The sequence below is a fragment of the Pezoporus occidentalis genome, unplaced genomic scaffold (genome assembly GCF_034315485.1).
Source record: "Pezoporus occidentalis ecotype Australia unplaced genomic scaffold, CSIRO_AGI_Poc_V1 ctg92, whole genome shotgun sequence".
NCBI classification, from domain to species: Eukaryota; Metazoa; Chordata; class Aves; order Psittaciformes; family Psittacidae; genus Pezoporus; species Pezoporus occidentalis.
In genome coordinates, this window is record NW_026916284.1 from 1,388,136 (window position 1) to 1,407,825 (window position 19,690).

The window sequence follows — 19,690 nt, forward strand, 5'->3', positions numbered from 1 at the left end:
TGATTCATCTTTCTGTTTATTTAAGTTTTCCCTCTCCTCCCACTTCCACAATGGATTCAGCTGTAAAAGGCAATGTTTGCATTTCAGACCAAGGGATGGCTGGAAACCAGGCACATTTGTGCTACTGTTTTACTGCTCTTGGACAAGAAGTGAGGAGGTTGCTGCGAACATTAGGGCCATGTCAGGCTCCATTTGTAGAGGACGTAATGAAAAGAGGCCTTTGCAGTGCCCAGAGCGGAGCAGGACGGAGGGTTTAGGATGATGGTGAGGGCAGTGATGGAGTGAGCAGCAGCTGCAGGGGGACCACACTGGGAACCCCACCGGCTTGGCTGCTGCCGATCATCACCCAGCAGCCAAGTCGTGCTCAGATCAAACCCTGAGGGCTCCAGAAATTCATAACAAAAAGACTTTGGACTAGCTGAGAGGTTTGGAAAGGGATTAAATGGGAGTGTAATTTTCCTCCATCTGTCTGCCCCATGAGGTACTTCATGGCTGCCATTCCCGTAAGAACTGAGCGCTTCCCAGATCCCCTTTTGGCACCGGTTTCAAGCCGACGCTCTCACCGCAGACAGTGCGGCCGTCACCACCGCCGCAGCGGCTGTTCCGTGTCCTCTGCTGGGTGCAGGGTACGGCGGTGCCGCGGTGCTGCGGTGCTGCGGTGCCGCAGTGGCCGTGAGGAGCGGGCGGGCATGGGGGGATCTGCGCATGCTCAGAGCGGTTCCCGCCAGAGCCAGGGGCATTGGTGCGGAAGCAGAGGGGCGGCCATGAGGGGTGAGGGGAGAGCAGGGGCGGCCATGAGGGAGGATCACGAGGGGAGAGGTGGGGTGGTTGTGAGGCGTGAGGGGACAGGAGAAGCGGCCATGAGAGGTGATGGGGGAGCAGGGGCGGCCATGAGGGAAGATCACGAGGGGAGAGGTGGGGTGGTTGTGAGGCATGAGGGGACAGGAGAAGCGGCCGTGAGAGGTGATGGGGGAGCAGGGGCGGCCATGAGGGAAGATCACGAGGGGAGAGGTGGGGTGATTGTGTGGAGAGATCATGAGGGCACAGGAAGGGCGGCCATGAGGGGAAATGGTGAGGGGACAAGATGGGTGGCCGTGAGGGGACAAGATGGGAAATCATGTGGGGAGAGCACGGGTGGCCATGAGGGAAAATCATGAGGGGAGAGATGAGGCAGTTGTGATGGGAAATCATGTGGGGAGAGCACGGGTGGCCATGAGGGAAAATCATGAGGGGAGAGATGAGGCAGTTGTGATGGGAGATCATGAGGGGAAAGCATGGGTGGCCATGAGGGAAAATCATGAGGGAAGAGGTGGGGCGGTTGTGGGGGGAGATGATGAGGTGAGAGCAGGGGCAGCCATGGGCCCATGAGGGGAGATCATGAGGGGAGATGAGCGGTGGCCATGAGGGGTAGGGGCGGCAGCTGTATAGTGTGGGGCCACTGTGAGGGGCAGATGAGGGGCGGCTGTGACTGGAGATCATGAGGGGCAGCCATAAGTTTGCCCTTAGTGACATGGTTTAGTGGCGGGCTTGACAGTCCTGAGGTAACGGTTGGGCTCAATGGTCTTAAAGCTCTCCTCCACCCTACTTGATTCTATCTGCATTTCAGAAGAGCTAAACGCTCTGGCGGTCCTTGTGCTGCTCTGATGGGACTGATGGTCCCTGACCACCATCCCTGGCAGGGGCTTAACTTTCTCAGATGCCTGCTTGGCTTTGTGGAGCGTGTGCCTGTGTCTCCATTTGACCCATCTGAAGGGACAAGGAGCTTTGCTCACAGCATTGTTGTGCTGGAGATTATATGGGATCGTTGAAGAGCAGAGGACGAGGAGCTTCCCAGAACCACCTCTTGGAGGTGGGCACCCTGAGGGTGAGTGCAGTCGCTGGTGTGCAAGGGAGCAGAGCTGCTGTTTAATCTGAGCAACCGCGCTGTTTGTGGCTGAGCTGACCGCGCTGTGCAGCTCCACCGCAGGAGGGTTTCTGTGTCTCTTTGTTTTGCATTGGAGCCAAATGCCAAAATACCAGGAGAAAGTTGCCTCCAGCATTTTTTCGGAGTTAGAGGGGGAGCATTCTAGCTCTTGACATCTTGGCAGGGGTTCTCATAGCCCATATGTCAGATTCAGAGAAACAGTTCACATTAATTTTAAATGGAAATCTTAGACCTTTGCTAGGCAACTACATCTCTCATTGCAATTCTACCCACAATTTACTCCAAATAGGCTTGACAATAGCACACTAAAATGTGAGTGCTTCAGAAAAACAGAATCACACCCTTTTGAGTGAACAGCCATCCTCATTCTATTTGTCTTGTGGCAATTAAAATAAGCGTGAAATGTGCTTGGGCATGCTCTTGGTCTCATGCCCATTTTAAATATTAACTCCAAGTCTTTATTGCTATTATTTGGTAATAATGTTTATTATTGATAGGGCTGTAGTACCTGGGGGCCAATCTTTCATTATTCAGTATAAGCATACATCAGAAACAGTTCTTTTCCTCAAAGCATTGCTGATCTAATTGAAGGCTAACACAGGTTAATAGATGGCTTAAAAATGTTTATTTCATACATAAAATAGCCTAACACTGTGCTTCAATCCCTCCTGCTTTACATCTCTGTCAGAAAGCAGTAGCTCTCAGTTTCTCATTGAATGTGTCAGGCTCTTGCTTTTATTTCCTCTCTTGTCATGATTTCCATTTTGCTTGATAGGAAACCATGTTAGAAAAACCAAAGGGTAGGGGGCTTTGGAAAGCCGTGCTAACAGTGGTACATCTGGCTGCTGGCTGCTGTACCAGCTCCTGTTTTTCTCCTCCAGCATGTCTGAGGCACCTGCCAATTGATCACCTTACGTAAGAACTCCTTTAAAATAAGGTGCTGGCTGCTCTGCTGCTTGCTTTCTGCCCAGACGATTCCTCCACAAATCCAAAAGGCTGTTACTGCACGCAGCCAGTAGCTGACTAATTACAAGGCAAATATGTATGCTGCTTTAAGTTGCCAAAACACATGAAATTGTCTCCCCTAAGGTTCAGCAAAATCTAAAGTTACTGTCTTTCCTTCTGTTACAGGTGCTGGTTTCTGTCTTGAGATAGCACTGGGGCAGTTCAGCACGTACGTGAGAGTAAGTTAAAAGCATTTTACTAGCATTTTGCAATAGATAACATTCTAGAGACATCCTTTTACCAATGACATGTTTGCTTTCTGGATGCAGACCCTTTTCCACTACCTGCCTACATTACACGCATTGCACTGAGCTGATGATGTTCCTGTGTCACCTGTATTTGCATGCCAGCAAAACTCCCTTCCTGTAAGTCCTCACCCCCCTGTACATGTAGCAAGCACTGTTCCTTGAGGGAAGAACCAGGAAATAGGCCCTTTCATGGAAGCAGTCATTCTTTTTAATTGTATTTGGCACCTGGTTACCGCAGCGATGGGTGGATTATAAATGCTTAGAAGATAATTAAATTTCATATTGAAAAGTATAGTTGGATGTAAAACCGCGATAGCAGGAGTAGTGTAAATGTGGAAATCAAAGTTTCCATATGTTCCTTTCTTCCACTATTGCCTCCACAAAACATAATGGCAGATCAGCATGTCACAACACAGAATCCACTGTGTCTGTACCAGCGGGTACAGACCAGCAGTTTCCATTCACACAAGCCAGTGAGAAATACATTTTCCTCTCCTTGCTTCCTCCTGCCTTTGTGTGAGTTTGCACGTTCCCATCTCTCATCTGGTGCACGATGAGCAAAATCCTTCCTCCCTGCTCTGAGTTTCAGCCTGTTTGGGTGGAAGGATCTGGGGAGCAGAGAAGTGGATTTTTGGTCTCACACCAGTGGTAGAAAATGTTTAAATTGTGCTTTAAAAGTTGTATTTGCTCTCATAGTGATATCTAAAGTGCCAGTGGCTCTCTTGTCACATGTTCTCTGTCTTTGCTTTGAGTTGGCTTTTGCTCAGTAAAATAAAAACGAATATGAAAACAGGGATGAAAACAGGAGGAAGATATGTGGAAGCCCAGCAGAAAGGAGGACAGGAGAGAGTGATGCTGAGAGCTCCTCAGAGGGACACGTGTAAAAGCAGTCGACAAAAATGCTTTCTTTTTAATACCCAAGGCATTAACGCTTTTAAAAAGTGGAAAGTAGTCATTATTTTAATACACGTGCACTTGCTGTGGACTCAGAGAGTCCTGCTAAATTTGGAGATGCAGCATGGCTATTCAGAGTAATTTAAACTTTTACAGGCTCTGTTTGAAATTCTGGGCTTTTTAAAGCATGTGGTAAAATTCCCTTTTGCTTCACTGAGGCCAGATATCACTGTGTCCTTTTATCCTTTTAGGACAATTTTAGCATAAAGGTTTGAGATAATTGTGAAATCATCCGCTGAGTTACTTTATAGCATTTTTCCCTACAGCACAGTGCCCTGTAATGGGGTTGTGGTAGGGAACTTCTGTTTAAGCAATGAAGACATTTTGCCACCCCTTGAGATGCATTTTTGCAATCCCAACTATTTACTGCCAGTATTTTTAATCCATATTCAGCCTGGTTCCCTAGGGATTTGCACTGATCTTGCAAAAATGTGGTGCACTTAACTGTTCGGAAATGACGTGACAAGAAAGAATCATAGGATCATGGAATGGTTTGGGTTGGAAGGGACCTTAAAGCTCCTCCAGTCCCAACCACCAGCCACGGCCAGGGACACCTTCCACTAGAGCAGCTTGCTCCAAACCCCTGTGTCCAACCTGGCCTTGAACACTGCCAGGGATGGGGCAGCCACAGCTTCTCTGGGCACCCTGTGGTAGCGTCTCAGCACCCTCACAGGGAAGAACTTCTGCCTAAGAGCTCATCTCAATCTCCCCTCTGACAGGCTCAAGCCATTCCCCTTGTTCTGTCCCTACAGGCCCTTGTCCAAAGTCCCCCCCTTCTGGGTTTCCTGTAGCCCCTTCAGGCACTAGAGCTGCTCTAAGGTCTCCTTAAGGAGCCTTCTCTTCTCCAGGCTTACCAGCCCAGCTCTCTCTCTCAGAGCTGCTCTAAGGTCTCCTTAAGGAGCCTTCTCTTCTCCAGGCTTACCAGCCCAGCTCTCTCAGCCTGGCTCCAGAGCAGAGCTGCTCCAGTCCGTGGAGCATTTCCGTGGCCTCCTTTGGACTTGGTCCAACAGCTCCACATTCTTAGTTTGAGGCCTGAGAGCTGGATAGAGCAAATAAGGTCACTTGGTTTCTATTTCCATTTTCTTATTTTCACCAGCAAAATTTCCTCTCTACCCTTTGACTGTTCTAAGTAGTGTGGGTGGATGCTGCAGACTTACAGGGGCTTCGATTAGTACTCTACAACTGTGCAATCTGGTGTAGGGAAAGTTGTCCTTTTGCCCCCAGCAAGTACTTGGATTCGGCAGTGTGAGCAGCAGAAACCCATCAGTGCATCTGTCAGGCTGACAAATGAAGTCTGCTTGTGATGGGGGCTGGTTATTGTGATAGATAGGAATGCCAGGTTATCTTTCTTAGCTACCTTGAATCATGAACTGGCATGAAATGAAGCTTACTGGAAAATGCAGATTTCCTGTCATTTGTGAAAATTAACTCCCCTAATTAACTTACACATATAAATGCACTTAGAATGAAGACATTAAGTTGATTATCTAGAAAATTGCTACCTTGGTAGACTCCCTAATGCCACCTCTAAGTATGCCAAGAATTAAATTGCTCTTGTGGCATTGTTATGTCACTGCAATTGAATGCTCACTGATGGAAGACACTGCTTCCCTTTTTTGGCTAAATTTAACCTTTAATTTCAGAGAGTGGCAGCATCTGAGCCCAACTCAGTTGCTCTAACCTTTCAGAGAAAGACTATCTCTTTGAAAATCTCTTCCCATGCTGAATTCTTTTTAAATTAAAAAACCCCAACAACTTAATACTGCCTCATATTTTAGGTATTTTGGAAATTAGATTTAGATTTTTGTCAAACACAGGCATGTTTGAGGTTATAACTTGGAGCAGCTCAAACGAGATATTTAAAACGTGGACGACCAAGAGGATATAAATATGCTGGAGACATTTCAAGCGTGAAGGTCTGGCTGTTGCTGCGGCCTGAGGAGCAGCTGGATCCCTCCAATGTGCATTCTTTGCTGGTGCTCTTGTATTAAAATGGAAACATTTTCAAAAAAGAAATGGACCATCTGAGCCAACAAGGTCCAAGCAGGAGCAGTTGGGAATAACACCTTCCAGAAGCAGTAATGTGCCATTTCTTGACATTGACAGTGCTCACAGGAAGCAGCGTAGGGCTGAGGCTACAGTTCTTAGCACCACTACAGAGCAAGGGCTGAACTTCTGCTCCCAGTTATTAACAGATTGCAACCATACTTTGGCTTCAGTATGAAAATACTCATTTTTAGAGCAGTGACAGTAGAGAAATGATCGTAGTGACAGTTCCAAACTCATTCATAGACTTTCCTTGGTTTCAGATGGCTTTGACGGTTCATTCTGCATCTTGGGGGTAAGGCATATGTGTGTGCGCTGCAGACAGTGAAACAGAACCCAGTCCTGATGGCATGGCACTGCTCTTCCTCATTCCAGGACTGATGCTTTCCTGGAGTGCTTTGTCCATGTATGATTTCTGTAGCTGTGTTCTTTTCTTTGAAGAAAGAAAATCTTATGCTCTGTCTTTGGAAGGAAAAGAAAGCCTTGTTGGAATGTTTTGAAGTGGTGTGCCATGTGAGATTATGTCAGCTGTAACACATTGTGATGTCGAGGACCCGGAGACTGAGAACTTTCATAAATATATAACTTAGAATAGCCTGCTTTTTGATTTGGCTTCACAGTGAAGAAGCTACATGACACTGCCTGAACAATGGTGTTGAAAACCAAACACCCCTCATGCCTGGAGAGATTCATAATTTTCAGATTGGAATGAAATTATTGCAGAGTGTGGTATGTTGTTTATATGCTGTCAGCTTCAGATGGTACAAGCAAATACATATATTTTATGCAAATAGAACTTTGTGAGAAAAAAAAGCTTAATACACTCATGGACCAAAGGAAAACCAGCAAAAAATTTACTCTCAAACCTCCTGGTCATGCTTTGCAAATGATATTGTGGCTCAAAGGCCAGAGCTGAACAGAACTAAATTAAACAGAAAGCCAAATTTAGGCTTTAATTTACCCAAGTTTGATCTGTGATTACTGGAAAAGTGAGGAGAGAAGAAAGGGCTGTAGGAGAGGTCCAGTTCTGATCCTTTTAAAATGAAGACTTGATTAAGAGCACAATTTCTTTTGACTTTAATGAATACAGGGATTGCAAACTGTTTACAAAAGGGCTTTAACTTCATTTAGCTCCCACTTGAGAATGTCTGTCTGTCCCCATAAAAATAAAAGAATTCCAGATATATCTGATTTCTCAGCCAGAGCTGTCATCACATAAAATGTCATCATGTGGCTGCAGTACAGAATAGATGAGGTCTCTTAATTTATTGGATACTCAAGCCAGTATTAATTGCTATCTGTTAAGAATTAACGTATTTCAACCCATCCATTAACAAACTTCAAGATGTTTTATTATTATTATTATTTGGCAATTAGCTGCTGTAATTATCTTGCTAAACACTGTTTAAATGGGTTCACTGTATTCCAAGATTTGCTGCTTTTTGCACATTCAGGAAGTCAAAATGAAGGATCCTTCACAAAACCTCTTCTTTCCCGTGGGTTGGCAGCTGTCCTGTGGTCAGAGGAGGGAGCTTTCCTGTAGGTTGCTTTGGTTGCTGGTACTGCAAGTAGCTGCTAATTGCAAACTCCTGGCATTTGCTCTTTGCTTTATTTTTCCCCCCTTAAAAGGGAACCCAAACAGTTCCTGTGTGGTTTAGCATTACTGTTGATGCAAGATGCCTTTGTTTTAAACTCATTAAGAGAAGATCTGCTGTCAAAGAGTTCCTAATCTGTATAGACGACTGACAAAGAAAGTGTTATCTTCTTATTCCCCTCTTTGTACCAGCAAACAGAAAAATTAAGTGGCATGGGCAGGTTAGACCATGTGTGTTCAATCTCTGCAGGGAACGCTGTATGGGTGACTATGGGGAGGTATGTTAGGCCAGTGCCCTTCTTTGGGTCCATTTTCATATGACCCTAAATGCAGCCAACAGAAACAAGTTCCTCTCCCAGCAGCAAACATCTGTGATCCACAGTCCCAGGCTCCAGACTCTCTTCATATTCCTCAGCAGTTCATGCTTTGTCCCCATCACTTCCATCTTCTCATGCCAGCAGAGCATCTCTTCTTACATATCCATAACATCCAAAGCCAGGGATGCAGAATACTAGCTTGCAAACAAGCTAGAACTTAACAGCTTAAACCCTGTGTTTTATAATGCCAATACACCAAAAATGGATTTTCATTGCTTGAGAAGCTCAGCCCTAACAGTACTTCAATGCTTTAATTTTAAACCCTTGTTTATTATTATTATTTTTTTGTTCATTTTCCTTTTTTTTGTCCTTGTGTGGAGTCTGAGCCATAATAAGTTTTTATTTGTCTGGGTATCAGAAGACTGGCTAAATGCTGTCAGTTGCCTCAGGGCTGTGGAGTATTTCGTCACAGACAGATAAGACCCAGTGTCACAGTTCTTCAAATGTCAGAAAATTAATTATGGACTCTTTCCAGCCCCTTTTCCTCCCCATTCAGCTTAATGTCATGTTTAGAGACTCAATGTAGAAAACTATTTCATTAGCTTCAAAGAACCAGTAAGAAAAATATTTCTCACTGGACATACGGGTCTCTACGTAGTCCACTGTTTGCCGAGTGTGAGATGGGCTGATACACAGAGAGAAAAGTCTCTTACTGCTTTCAGACCTAAACTTGTGTGTAATGTATTCCTGCAGTTCCAGTGAGATCAGACTGTGTCCTAGGCTCACAATTCTTTTAAAGTATATTGGAAATATTCAGTTTATAATTTGCTAGCCATAGTCATCAACAAAGCTGGCTCTGAAGGCTGCATCTGAGAAAGCCATCCCTTATCTTCACTGTAGCTTTGAAGGTGCTCTTGCTGCTTTCCAAAACCTGAGAAAAAGGAAGTCTGTGACCACTTTTACATTAACATGTAGTTTTCCAAGAGATTTGCCTGTCAATTAGTCCGTACCCAGACTGAGTAGGAATTCCTTGCTAGAGGGGGTAGAAAATCACATCCTTTTATCTCCTCAGCATGGTAAAGATACACCCTCAGCTAAACACATGTATCTCCAGCTATTTCTCTGGGGAGTTCTTTTTGTGTTGTCTATTGGGTGAATTTCTGACTCGGTCTCGTCAGTACAGTTCCAAGTGCTGCAGCACATCTGCCTGCTCTCCATGTTTTCAATCTTCCCTGATACTCATTCTTTATCACTAAATATTCTGCTATCAAGACTACACGCACTTGATCTCACTCCAGGATTTAAGAGTGCTGGTACACAGAGTTCCTTTGTATGAGATGAGACACTTAACCTTTCCAAAGAGAAGAGCTGTTTTTAATCATTACTTCTGATTTGCACATACAGAGCATGAAGCCTAAAATCTATAAACATTTCAGGCTCTTTGTGGAGTGTCTTTTCCTCTTGAGCACTGCATTTACAGGCCATTTGTTTCCATTCAAAGTTTGAAACTGTGATTTTGCTGCAGCCCTTCGACAGATGAACTGCAGCAGCCGAAGTGCTCAATCCATCATCAGAACTGTGAAACATGCCTCAAAATAAATAAATAATGGCAAACTGGTTTTGTTTGGATAGGATGCATGGAGAAGGGGGGAGAGCAATTTGTTTAATGGATTTTATTGATTTAGAGATTAAAATACTCAGAGGGTTAGATATACCGAGACCCTATTTTTCTACTGGAAAATCACAATCACTTACAGTGTCTTTGTGTAAATTCAGAAATTAAATGGAGCTAAATCTATGGCGCTGTCAGCTGAAAATTGGTAGGTCCTTGGGGGATAGGTGGAGCATGGAGGGATTGTATCTTGTTGAGTAGTTTGTGAGCTCTGTTGGTCTTACTGTCTTTTTGTTCCCTGTCATCTGTGCTCTGGGTGGGTTTTTAAAAAACAGATTGTTAAGCTGTTCAGCCTGGAGAAGAGAATGCTCCAGGGAGACCTTAGAGCAGCTCCCGGAGCCCAAAGGGGCTACAAGAAACCTGGAGAGGGGCTTTTGATGAGGGCCTGGAGGGAGGGACAGCACAAGGGGGAATGGCTTTAACCTGCCAGAGGGGAGACTGAGATGAGCTCTTAGGCAGAAGCTCTTCCCTGTGAGGGTGCTGAGGCGCTGGCACAGGGTGCCCAGAGAAGCTGTGGCTGCCCCATCCCTGGCAGTGTTCAAGGCCAGGTTGGACACAGGGGCTTGGAGCAAGCTGGTCTAGTGGGAGGTGTCCCTGCCTGTGGCAGCGGCTTGGAACTGGATGAGCTTTATGGTTCTTTCCAGCCCAAACCACTCTGTGATTACCCAGTGCAGCATTAGTGTTTTGGTTACTCTGTCTTCTTAAAAGCCTGTTTTTCATCTGTGCTCAGGCCTCTGTGCTCAGCCTCTGGCTTGATCTCTCCTGGTTGCAAGGGGAGATGATGGCACAGGTGGGTTCAGTGGTGGGAGCCAGAGCTCCAAGGCTGCCAGCCCAGCCTGGCCTTGGTCATGGCATTTTTTAAGTGGCTTTAATTTGCAGCAGTGGCTGGTGTATCCTGAGAATGCACTTTGCATTTAAACTGCCTGTTTGTGCCATGTGAGTGCTTGCATGTGCCAAGATGGAGCTGATGGGCTTAACCAGTCATTGCCTAAATACAAGATAAAACTCTGTTTCAGTGCGCACATAACAGCTCTCTGAAACAGTTACAGTTTAAAGCATCATTCTAAGGCTTATGCAAGTTGGAATCCCTTGTCTAAACCTGCTCTACTCAGACCATAGAAAGTACCTTATGATCCTGTTTTCCAAGAACTGGATCTCCTTTCAGTGTTTAATTTCTGAGAGCATGTGTGCCAGCATCTCCCTAAGATGGAGATCAGATCTCTGACAGAACACAGATCCCCCTTCAGATGCAAAGAGAAGCCTTATTTATTTCAAAGGCAGGAACATCCAACTGTGAACAATCTTCTGAGTTGGTTTGGAAATCTGAGCCTAACTACAGGTATTTGGTATTTTGATGCAATTGCCTGAGCAATTCATTCTTGTTTCAGATGAGGTGGTGGGAGGACAGAAAATTGCCCTCTACATGGGCCTCCAAATTTAGCTGTCACATGTAGTATTTGTGGATCAGACCCTTCTGTGCTTCTTTTTTCTTCTGGAAAATTGGGATAATTATGCTAGTACTGTGACATTTATGGCTGAAAAGCAGTGCACATGTATAAAATGTGGAGAAGGGTTATTATGTATCTTATTTACACAGGAGAGGAGTCCCAAAAGAGAAGTAAAAACCACATGAATACACGCCTGGATTTCTAATGAGCTGATTTCACTTATTGCATTCTAACTGAATATAAGTAACAAGATGAGATTCAGCAATAAATTCGCTCTGCCTGAAGAAGTTAAGAATCCAAGGAACCAAAGCAATAGATTTATTTTCCTTTTTCAGAGCTCTTTGCACCAGTCCTCCCTTCTTACTTCATGCAAGATCACACACCCCCTTCCTTTGCCCTGCAGACAAAGTGATCCTGGAAGAGACAGTGTAGATTATAAATTAGAGGAAGAGCTGCATCTGTCTTCTTACTGATGTTGTATTCTCTGTGTGGTCGCATTTGTGGGCCATTTGTCCCACCTTCTTTGTTGTATCCTTTTCAAATCCAGCACGTCCTCCTTCCCAGCCTCTGAGTCAGCATAGCTACAAGGGTGATTAATCAGTTCTAGATTTTTTAAAGGAGAGGTGTCTTAGGATTTCAGTGGATCCCACCTCTGTTACACAAGAATATCCAAACTATTTTCAAGTAACTGAATACTTGCAAAGTGCTAAAGAGCACTCAGGTGTCAGGCAAGTTGCTTTCTACCTAGTCTTGCCCCTTTTTGGCTGGGATGGTCATCCATTTTTGTCATATGCAACTTCTTGCAAGGTGGGACTGTCTGGCAGCATGAAGGACAACTTTATAGTTTATCTTCTGTAGGAGTAAAGTGTTACAGATGTAAACCTTTATCTCCAAAGGGGCTGCATGCTTTTTTCTAAATGGAGACACTTTTGATAGTCAGGAAAGATGAACTATAGATCTGCCTTTGCCATTGACTTAGACAAGTTGCATCCCCTCTGTCTGTGTACTAAGCTGTGAAATTCAACTCTTTGGACTCCCAAAGTCTGAACTCTGTCACTGAGAACTCTCATCTGCCAGGTGAGAATTTGTCCCTAAGTTTTTAGGGGAAGGATGAGGAAGAGTATATCCATGATTGCAGTTTGTCTTGTATCTCTCTCAGGCATTGCTCAAACTGCAACCACAACTTATTTGCCTATATAAATATACAGGAACACAGCACAGGTCCTACAACTCAAGCTACCATCCCTGCAGTGTTCAAGGCCAGGTTGGACGGGGCTTGGAACAGGCTGGTTTAATGGGAGGTGTCCCTGCCAACCGCAGGGGGTTGGAACGGGATGAGCTTTAAGCTCCCTTCCAAAACAAACATTCTGTGATTCTATATAATGATCTGTAGTTATTCACTGCTCTGCAGTGCTCCTCCTGAAGCAAATCCATGTGATTTCAGTATGATTGAGTCAATGAAAACACTCTTTTCATTGCCCTGCATCTCGTGCAGCTCCATGCATGGTTGGGAGCTGAGAACAAAGCAAATCTCATCTGCTGGTATACCAAAGTGGCAGAAAGACACTTATTTGTGAGGAGGTGTCCTGGATTCAGCAGTAGCAGTCATTTTTCTCCTTCTTGGTAGCTGGCGCAGTGCAGTGTTTTGACTTTCGGCTTGGGAACGGAGCTGATAACAAGGATGTTTTGGTTTGGCCAAGGACTTTGTGAGCCTCATGCTCTGTCAGGGAGGAGGGGAAGCCGGGAGGAAGCAGAGACAGGACACCTGACCCAAACTAGCCAAAGAGGTGTTCCATACCACAGCACGTCATGCCCAGGATGGAACTGGGAGTTAGCCGGAAGGGCTGGGAGACTGCAGGGTTGGAGGAGGTATCAGTCGGTGCTTGCTCGGGCTGGGGAGGGCGAGTTATCTGTTGGCTGGTGGTGAGGTGTTGTATTCTCTTCCCTTGTTATTTCCTTTATCATTATTCTTATTGGTGGTAGCAGTAGTGATTTGTTTTATACCTTAGTTACTAAAGTGTTATCTCAACCCGTGGGAGTTGCATTCTTTTTGACTCTCCTCTCGGTCCCTCCAGGAGTAGGGGGAGGGCAAGAAGCGAGGAGAAGTGAGTGAACCAGTTGTCTGGTTTGGTTTAAACCACGACAGTTCTTTTTGGCGCCCAACGTGGGGCACGAAGGGTTGAGAAAACGACAGATCTGACTGGATTAATAATCATTCATCACAATGCTGATTTATTGGCTCTCAGAATTGTTCCTCTTGATCTCACAGTTTCAGAATGTTGTAACTTACTTAGAGCCGGTATTTGCTGTGTTAGTGTTTATCAAGTGTGGGGCTTGGGCTAAGGTTCTTGTCTCACTGTGCTTTATGGCAATGACTTGTAATACGGCCGGGCTCCAGCAGCGGGGCGGGACGGACGGGGTGGTGGACTTGTACCTGCCCGTCCGGCTGCTCTTCACCGTCCTGGCCCTCACCCTCGCCTCCGTCTTGGTGAGTCCGCGGGGAGCCGAGGGGGAGCGGCCCCGGGAGCCGGCGGCTGCTGAAGCGGCCCGGGAGAGCGGCCCCGGGCACCAAGCGGCGGCGGGAGCGGGGCCGGAGGCCGCGAGGGGACGGCTGCCGGTGGAGGAGGTCGGGGCGGTCGAGGAGCGGAAGGAGGCGGCTGCCGAGCAGCGGGAGAAGGAGGCGGAGGAGCCGAGCCCCGCGGCCGAGCCGAGCCCCGCGACGGCCGAGAGCATCCCCCGGAAGCCGCCCGCCGAGCCCCAGGAGGATGCAGGAGACCACGCAGCATTTCCCATCAAGGCAGAGGAGGAAGAGCTGGACTCAGGAAAAGAGAAGCTGTTGGTGGGAGAGCCGGCAAGCACAGCAGCTACACCAGCCCCGGTGACAAGTACAGCAGCATCGTGTGAGAGTTCTGAAGGTTGTGAATGGGCTTTGGGTATCCTTGGGACCTGCCTGCTGATTGTGATGGGGATCAGCATGTTGGCACACACACAGAGTGTGTTCTACCCACCACCATTTTGTCTGATCTCAAAAGTTAAGCAGAGTCAGGTTTGGGTCTTGTCTGGGGTTAGACAATGATATAGGAGGACCAGGAGATTTTCCCCAAGGCTGGACAGTCATGAGTGGCAGGGTGTGTGGGACAGTATGGGCAAGTATCTAGTCCACTGGGCCCCTCCAGTGCTTTGGAAGCATCGGAGATGGAAGGCAGCTGTATGGAGTCCCCAGCAACAAGCTGCAGAGACTGCTGAAGGGGACAGTGAATTATTTTGAGTGGGCCCATGGCACTTCAGGCCATCAGAGTATAAATGCAACATAGAGATGGACTCGTGATCGAGGGGTGAACTTAGCAATGGACACTATTGCCCAGGTTATTCACAAGTGTGAGCCCTGCACACAGTCTCTCCTGCTCTGGAAGACTGTTACAAGAGATGGAGCCTGACATCATGGACCAGATGGACGCAGCAGCTTTATAGCTACTGGTCCATGCACTAAGATAAGAGTGATGGTATATTGAAAATGTGGGATCTGAGCATGACATGAATGGTATGGAATAAGGGGTGGATAATGTCCTGGGTTCAGCAGTAGCAGTCATTTTTCTCCTTCTTGGTAGCTGGCGCAGTGCAGTGTTTTGACTTTCAGCTTGGGAACAGAGCTGATAACAAGGGTGTTTTGGTTTGGCCAAGGACTTTGTGAGCCTCATGCTCTGTCAGGGAGGAGGGGAAGCCGGGAGGAAGCAGAGACAGGACACCTGACCCAAACTGACCAAAGAGGTATTCCATACCACAGCACGTCATGCCCAGGATGGAACTGGGAGTTAGCCGGAAGGGCTGGGAGATTGCAGGGTTGGAGGAGGTATCAGTCAGTGCTTGGTCAGGCTGGGGGGGACGAGTTATTGGTTGGCTGGTGGTGAGGTGTTGTATTCTCTTCCCTTCTTATTTCCTTTATTATTCTTATTGGTGGTAGCAGTAGTGATTTGTGTTATACCTTAGTTACTAAACTGTTCTTATCTCAACCCGTGGGAGTTGCATTCTTTTTGACTCTCGGTCCTTCCAGGAGTAGGGGGAGGGCAAGAAGCGAGGAGAAGTGAGTGAACGAGTTGTCTGGTTTGGTTTAAACCATGACATGATTTTTTAAAGTCCCAGGCAGCAGGGAGTGTGGCATTGTCTCCAGTGCCATGTGCAAAGATTAAGCCTTGATAAGCTGTGGGACTTCCATTCTCCAAGCAGGTTCATAAATGGCAATGAGTTCCAACTACTGTACTGCAACACCACATAAAGAGAGAAAATGAAATGTCTCAATACTGAAGACATAAATGACAGTCTCCTGTAACCTGATTAAGAAACAAGAGGTGCTTAATCCAGCTGCATCAGGTTATAAATAAGACTGGGACTATGCCCCTGACAACCATTCAGGCATGAAGATGTTTCAGATCAAAACCTCTAGGTCTTCTGAGACGCATGTACTGAAACAATGATTATTGAATCCTCCAGATGTCTTTCTCATACTTTTTAATGTACCTCCTTGTCCTGGGTTCAGCAGTAGCAGTCATTTTTCCCCTTCTTGGTAGCTGGTGCAGTGCAGTGTTTTGACTTTCAGCTCGGGAACAGAGCTGATAACAAGTGATGTTTTGGTTTGGCCAAGGACTTTGTGGGCCTCATGCTCTGCCAGGGAGGAGGGGAAGCCAGGAGGAAGCAGAGACAGGACACCTGACCCAAACTGACCAAAGAGGTATTCCATACCACAGCACGTCATGCCCAGGATGTAACTGGGAGTTAGCCGGAAGGGCTGGGAGACTGCAGGGTTGTAGGAGGTATCGGTCAGAGCTTGGTCGGGCTGGGGGGGGCGAGTTATCGGTCGGCTGGTGGTGAGATGATGTATTCTCTTCCCTTGTTATTTCCTTTATCATTGTTATTACTGGTGGTAGCAGTAGTGATCTGTGTTATACCTTAGTTACTAAACTGTTCTTATCTCAACCCGTGGGAGCTGCATTCTTTTTGATTCTCCTCTCCGTCCCTCCGAGAGCAGGGGGAGGGCAAGAAAGGGGGGGGGAAGTGAGTGAACGAGTTACCTGACTGGGTTTAAACCACGACAGTTCTTTTTGGCGCCCAACGTGGGGCACGAAGGGTTGAGATAACGACAGATCTGACTGGATTAATAGTCACTCGTCACAATGCTGATTTATTGGCTCTCAGAGTTGTTTTGCTTGATCTCACAGCTTCAGAATGTTGTAACTTACGTAGAGCCGGTATTTGCTGTGATAGTGTTTATCAAGTATGGGGCTTGGGCTAAGGTTCTTGTCTCACTGTGCTTTATGGCAATGGCTTGTAATACGGGCGGGCTCCAGCAGCAGGGCGGGACGGACGTGGCCGTGGACTTGTACCTGGCCGTCCGGCTGCTCTTCACCGTCCTGGCCCTCACCCTACTCTCCATCTTCGTGAGGCTGCGGGGAGCCGAGGGGGAGCGGCCTCGGGAGCCGGCGGCTGCTGAAGCGGCCCGGGAGAGCGGCCCCGGGGACCAAGCAGCGGCGGGAGCGGGGCCGGAGGCCGCGAGGGGACGGCTGCCGGTGGAGGAGGTCGGGGCGGTCGAGGAGCGGAAGGAGGCGGCTGCCGAGCAGCGGGAAAAGGCGGCGGAGGAGCCGAGCCCCGCGGCGGAGCCGAGCCCTGCGGCCGAGCCCAGCCCCGCGACGGCCGAGAGCATTCCCCGGCAGCCGCCCGCCGAGCCCCAGGAGGATGCAGGAGACCACGCAGCATTTCCCAGCAAGGCAGAGGAGGAAGAGCTGGACTCGGGAAAAGAGAAGCTGATGGTGGGAGAGCCGGCAAGCACAGCAGCTACAGCAGCCCCAGTGACAAGTACAGCAGCTACACCAGCCCCAGTGACAAGTATAGCAGCATCGTTTGAGAGTTCTGAAGGTTTTGAATGGCCTTTGGGTATCCTTGGGACCTGCCTGCTGATTGTGATGGGGATCAGCATGTTGGCACTCACACAGACTGTGTTCTACCCACCACCATTTTGTCTGATCTCAAAAGTTAAGCAGAGTCAGGTTTGGGTCTTGTCTGGGGTTAGACGAGGATATAAGGGGACCAAGAGGTTTTCTCCAAGGCTGGACAGTCATGAGTGGCAGGGTGTGTGGGACAGTATGGGCAAGTATCTAGTCCACTGGGCCCCTCCAGTGCTTTGGAAGCATCGGAGATGGAAGGCAGCTGTATGGAGTCCCCAGCAACAAGCTGCAGAAACTGCTGAAGGGGACAGTGAATTATTTTGAGCCTGGTGGGCCCATGGCACTTCAGGCCATCAGAGCAGAGATGCAACACAGAGATGGACTCATGATCGAGGGGTGGACTTAGCAATGGACACTATTGCCTAGGTTATTCACGAGTGTGAACACTGCACACGGTCTCTCCTGCTCTGGAAGACTGTTACAAGCGATGGAGCCTGACATCATGGACCAGATGGACTCAGCAGCTTTATAGGGATATAGCTTTATAGTCCATGCACTTAGATAAGAGTGGAGTGATGAGTATATTGAAAATGGGGGATCTGAGCATGACGTGAATGGTATGGAATAAGGGGTGGATAATGTCCTGGGTTCAGCAGTAGCAGTCATTTTTCCCCTTCTTGGTAGCTGGTGCAGTGCAGTGTTTTGACTTTCAGCTCGGGAACAGAGCTGATAGCAAGTGATGTTTTGGTTTGGCCAAGGACTTTGTGGGCCTCATGCTCTGCCAGGGAGGAGGGGAAGCCAGGAGGAAGCAGAGACAGGACACCTGACCCAAACTGACCAAAGAGGTATTCCATACCACAGCACGTCATGCCCAGGATGTAACTGGGAGTTAGCCGGAAGGGCTGGGAGACTGCAGGGTTGTAGGAGGTATCGGTCAGAGCTTGGTCGGGCTGGGGGGGCGAGTTATCGGTCGGCTGGTGGTGAGATGATGTATTCTCTTCCCTTGTTATTTCCTTTATCATTGTTATTACTGGTGGTAGCAGTAGTGATCTGTGTTATACCTTAGTTACTAAACTGTTCTTATCTCAACCCGTGGGAGCTGCATTCTTTTTGATTCTCCTCTCCGTCCCTCCGAGAGCAGGGGGAGGGCAAGAAAGGGGGGGGGGAAGTGAGTGAACGAATTACCTGACTGGGTTTAAACCACGACACTCCTCTACTTTTCGTTCACTGAACTAGGCATGTGCTTAAACAGCTAATTTACATAATGCATTAAACATTTAAGTTTTGCTCTAATGGTCTTTTGTTTTCCCAGCCAAAAGATGTAAGAAATGATTGTTTTACCTCCACAGCAGTGAATACCAACTATCACTTCAAGTGATCTGTTGTGCACAACCTTGCAATTAGGTGAAAACTTGAACAATACATGTGAGAAAAAGAGCTGGACCAGGCAGGTTTAACGTGTCTTATTTATACTTGACTAGAATAGCTGAAATCATTGGAGTATCAATTTTGTTCAACAGATGTAAGCCAGAAGAACCTGCCTTGTTTCCGATCTTGTAGTTCATTGTATTATGATCTACATTTTTGTATCTTATTAGTAATTCATAACCTTCTAGAGATGGGACAGTGAAACTGGCAGCACTGAGACTAAATTCCAGTTGCTCTGATAGGAGTCTAGTGCCTGCAAAGCTTTCCCTTGTTAATTTCCAAAATGAAGATCTATTTCCAAGGGAAATACCTTGAAACCAAAAATCATATCATATCACAGACTGGTTTGGGTTGGAAGGGACCTTAAAGCTCATCCAGCTCCAACCCCTGCCATGGGCAGGGACCCTTTCCACTAGAGCAGCTTGCTCCAAGCCCCTGTGTCCAAGCTGCCCTTGAACACTGCCAGGGATGGGGCAGCCACAGCTTCTCTGGGCACCCTGTGCCAGCGCCTCAGCACCCTCCCAGGGAAGAGCTTCTGCCTAAGAGCTCATCTCAGTCTCCCCTCTGGCAGGTTAAAGCCATTCCCCTTGGCCTGTCCCTACAGGCCCTCATCAAAAGCCTCTCTCCAGGTTTCCTGGAGCCCCTTCAGGCACTGGAGCTGCTCTAAGGTCTCCCCTTAAGAAACCTTCTCTCCTTCAGGCTGACCCAGCCCAGCTCTCTGAGCCTGGCTCCAGAGCAGAGCAGCTCCAGCCCTCTGATGTGGCTCTCTGTTCTCACACCAGCTCTGTTTTCCAGGTTGCAACCCCTCGCTTCACCGCAGCTGATGCAGCAGCACCGCTTCCTGCTCACCGTGGATGCCTGCAGACCTCAAGGAACAAAGGTATTTCCCGGGAGCTGGCAGAGTACAAATTTCCTTAATTAAAATGGAAAAAGCCATCATGAAAATGGAGCAGAAGGTGTGAAGGAGGGAGGATGAATGGATAAATGTGTCAGGACTCTCCTGAAGCAGTTTTCCAGTTCTGAGCAGAAACTGCTGCTCAGTAGCTGGTGTTTGGGGCTGGCAAGTGAGGCTAATTCAGTGTAATGAGAGGTGAACGGTACTCAAGACGCTTCCACTG

General features: G+C 47.4%; 1 long non-coding RNA gene across 1 annotated transcript; it reads left to right on the forward strand.

Moving 5' to 3' along the window:
* The first annotated feature begins 1,703 nt into the window (after positions 1–1,703).
* Positions 1,704–19,438, forward strand: LOC134157052 (uncharacterized). The gene is made up of 3 exons (XR_009962174.1): positions 1,704–1,864; positions 3,056–3,108; positions 19,368–19,438. It is a non-coding gene; the product is annotated as an uncharacterized LOC134157052 (long non-coding RNA).
* Positions 19,439–19,690: the final 252 nt, after the last annotated feature.